Genomic DNA, 4,526 nt, shown 5'->3' with positions numbered 1-4,526 from the left:
AGTAAAGCAGTGAGTTCGCGGACTTTGCGCTCAAAATTCGTACCCCATTGGACTGCTTCTCTCTAGCATCGAGTTATTTTATGATTATACTGGTTAAATGCCTGAACACAGCGGTATTACAGGAAACTCTTCGGCTATTGAGCTCGCTAAGCCAGGCACTTCAATCTCATTAACTATGAAATGGGAAAGCATAGGAGTTCCGTTTCACTATTTTTGGTTCACTAGTGGAATGTTGAGCTTCGAACCAGCTCAGCAAGCGTTGACCACCTACCAGTAACTGCGCAACAGTCACAATAATAAATTTTAAGGCAATGATATATCCACCTTTGGTAAAATTGAAGACAAATAGAATAACATACACTTTAAAGAAGTTTATATGAAGGCAATTAAAGTTCATAGCTCTGTATGTGCTAGTTATAATACGATTATATTTACATATACTTTCTTCGAGCTATTAGTACGTAATACCTTATTTATATTATTTCCAATAAAATTTATTTATTTCCAAATTTTAAAACATATTTTTGGTAATGTTTTTACTACTTTTATGTTCTCCCTCAATTTTCATCCTATTGAACAAGTTTTGCTCCGCAGCGCTAAAGTTTGCTGCCACTCTAGCACACCGAGGATTATATGTTACTGTTTGTTGATCTGTCTGCTTGACTTACCGTTAGAGAATTACGCGTTTTTTGTTGTTGCTCTTTGAAACTTTTCTCACAAATACAAAGTTCAAACCAATCGCTCACATACGTTCCATTTGCTCGCGCGCTCTTCTCTCCTCCTTCTTAATCTTCTTTCCATCGACTCTCGTGGGTACTGAAGATGCGATAAGTGTTAGCTGCAGAGTTTGGCAAACTTGTGTATGCTGGCTAACTCGACTGTCAGCGAATACATGGAGGACATTTGTTATTTGTCATTGTTGCGCATTTAATGGATCCTCAACTGTATCCTTCCTCTTAAATAACATCAAAAAAAATATAAAAAAACACGACATCGTGGGACATGGACTGTGCAGAAAAAAGCTTTAAATGCGAGTGGAAATTGATGGCAATGCGACAAAGTTCGTAGTGGTCGCGAAGGTCTTTAAACTTTTGTTTTTAATTTAAATTTTGTGATTTAAATTTTTTTCAGAAGTTTTGGTTTCTCAAATTGCTTTTTAAGTTTTATTTCCTGCATTTTCGTGGAAGCTCTATTGTATTTGCAATTTAATTTTTTTTGTAACATTGCACTTTTTCGTACTTGTTATCTGCATATTCTTCGGTTTGTTTTGTGTTATATTTTCTGTTGAGGGAGGAGGACTCCCTCAAAAGTCTCCAAATTTATTGACTGCGACCATTAATAGGAAATTTGTACATCATCAAAGTGAGAGATGCTACTTTGCAAGTATTTTAGTGACCGTGGCGAAGTTTTGTTAAAAAGGATTTTAAATGTCAACGTCAATTATTTGAAAGTAGCGTTCGCCTGAACGGCTAAGTAGCTTTTCAAGTGGACAGCTTTCACATACTTAAAAATAAAGTTTGGAAGGGTGTGGTAGACATGAAAAATTTTGGTTTTTGGTAGATTTGAGTTCGCAGAATTCTTAGAAGTTTTAAGGTATGGAAAGAGTTCCGTTAGATGTCGTCTTAGAAAATTTGTGAAGTATGTAAAACAACAAATGCACGTAATTAGCAGCCTAGAGAAAATATACAGTTACAAACTTACTTACACAAATTAGCTGATACTTTAAGTAAAAGGCTTTTAGGGGATTTGCTCGTCTTTTGTTATGCATTTAAAAAATTGACCATCAATTATGCTTTTTTGGTAGTAGATACCAATGGCTTCGCACAAAAGTCTTGGATTGAAAGTTCAAAAAAATATTTTTTTTCGACAGTAAAAAATTAAAATTCTTATAAAGTAATATCTAAAATAGAGAGTGAATGGAAAAAGTTGGCGTAATATAAGGATGAATGGAAGTTTAAGTCTTATTGGGATATCAGATATTCTAATACAAACCAAACAAGCTGAGAACATCTTTTTTTTAACCTATTTGATATCTTACTATTTATTTATCTTTATCCTTTAAGTTGTTGTTGTTGCTTGATAAGAAAAAAATATATTTTATAGAGATTTTGTTCAGTTTGTATGGCAGCTATACGCTACAGTAGTCCGATCTGAACAATTTCTACGGAGATTGCACCGTTGCTTTAGTTAATAGATCATGACAAATTTTGTGGAGATATTCTCTAAAATAAAAGTGATTTAAGTATAATACTTTAATTCTGATCTGTCGGTTTGTATGTCAACTATTCGCAATAGTATGAAAAATTTACCTACTTGGTCTTCCATGGTTCAGAGATTATGCCAGCGCAAGGCTATCTCTCATCAGACGAACAAGGTAGGGTAGTAGAACCTGCTATCCCTGTTAAAAAACAGATATCGTTCGCCCCTGGAGACTCCGCGGTAAGCCGTTGTAGTTGAACACTGATAGACACTGGTCTTCCTTAATTGTCTACGGGAAACGCGCACATAAAAGTGCTGTAGCTCTCTCCTTCGCGCTGGTCGTATAGGTAATGTCACGTCTATTAATGACTATTATAGTTATAGTTTTAGCCAGAGTCCTGCGTAGCCTTGCTGCCTCTGGTATCTAGGAGCAGTTTTTATAGCAATTTTGTTATTAAGCAGACCTAATCTCCTTCTTATAGGCAGTTTTGTTGCATCCTCCCAGTTCCTAGAATGTTTATTTAAAAAGTTTACGTACCTTCGTCTTGGGTACTGGGAGTCTACTTGACTACCAAGGATAGTTGCGTCTTTTGGTGATCGTCTTTAGGAGGAAGCTGCGGTTATGATGGCCTGGTAGCTGTTAGTCTGCTCTCCAGTCCTAGAGTCGTTGCAATTGGTGTTCTTTAGAATACGTTTAGAGGGGAGTTGAGTAACCTTTAGGCTTAGTCGGAATTTCATCGATTCGTGTGATGTGTGTTCGCTTCGCAACCAATTTCACCTATTTGGCATGAAGAAAATTTATAAAATAACATTAACTCTAAAAGTCGTAAAAAACGGCTTTTGCTGCGATGATGTTTTTGCTTATTAGAAAATTGTCAAACTCTCGTCGCAGTATGTTAAATCTACACTAAAATTTAATAAACAAAGAAGAGAAACCTATATAAAATCACTCATGCAAACACTTAGCAGCGGACATTTTTCTATCTACGTCATTAATAAAGCACACTTTTTTAAAATTTTCCAAGCAATTCTTGCAGTTACTCGATTAAACCATGACTCTATTGGTTGTTTTTGTGATTCCTGCAATAGTTTTTATTCAAATGTGGACTTTTCTTCTTTACTCTGTCACCTGCTACCTGTCACCTTTTGTTTCTTAATCTTCTCACTTTTTCGTTGCCACAAAATTTTGCACTTTTTCCTAAGAACGTTTGCTGTTCATTCTCTGCAATGCTTTTGTTTCATTTTTGTTTCTTTGCTCTGTCCATTGTCTAATGAACACCACATGCGTTTGGGTTCTAGTGAAAGTATGCAAGTCATTTGCCCGGTGCCATGTCATGCAGTCATAGTCATCTCTTGCACTGCTGCTCAAAGTTTCTGACGTGTGACTCAGCAAATTTCCTTCACTTTTTTTTTGGATTTTCTAATTTTAAGTTCTCTTCCGTTGTAGTGCTGCTTTAAATTTTTTGCTTTTGTATCCGCAATGCGGTTTTTTAATTTTACCAGTTTTGAGGGAAAAATTCTTGCTTGTTAGCTGCTTCATCCAGCTGTTCTCAAATCATTCAATATATAAGTTTTGTTCGTTCAAATTTTGTTTAATTTAATGAAAAACATGTGCGATGAACTGGCATAAATTTGGTAACTTGCTTCTGGACTACAAAAGATCTTGAATAATTTAAAATAAAATAAATTAGTACGCTCGGTATATGCAATAACTTGAGATACCCATAAAATTTGTAAGATGTTGTAAGTGTTAAGTGATTAATTTAAGGAAAAAATTAAAACGTTGCTCTTTTTGTATTGGGTCCTAAAAAAAAATTAATTTGAGTCGTCACTCACAAGATTTATTTAAAAGACTAAAAACTGTTAAAGTTATTTTGATTATTTTTAATCGCGAAAATCTCTTAGTATGAACTGCCATGCTTGACTAATCATGGATAAATAAATGGATGCAAGCCTTGTAGACTCTGTGAAATTTTAGACATTTAAAGACAAAGTTGGATGTGGAACTATGAATATATTTTGTTTAATATTCAATTTATTGTCAAACCTATCTCCCTACCTGTTTCTTTATAGACCTGAGAGGTTTCATTATATGACAAGTAAGGAAGGGCTAAGTTCGGGTGTCACCGAACATTTTATACTCTCGCATGATAAAGTGATAATCGAGATTTCAGGCGTGATTGCGAACCGATTTCACCCATATTTGGTACATGTCATCACGGTGTTAAGAAAATATTTTATACCGAATTTCATTGAAATCGGTTGAGTACTTCCTGAGATATGGTTTTTGGTCCATAAGTGGACGACGCCACGCCCATTTTCAATTT

This window comes from Bactrocera latifrons, unplaced genomic scaffold (genome assembly GCF_001853355.1).
Source record: "Bactrocera latifrons isolate USDA-ARS-PBARC rearing strain unplaced genomic scaffold, ASM185335v1 scaffold_146, whole genome shotgun sequence".
NCBI lineage: Eukaryota > Metazoa > Arthropoda > Insecta > Diptera > Tephritidae > Bactrocera > Bactrocera latifrons.
This window is presented reverse-complemented; position numbering follows the sequence as displayed.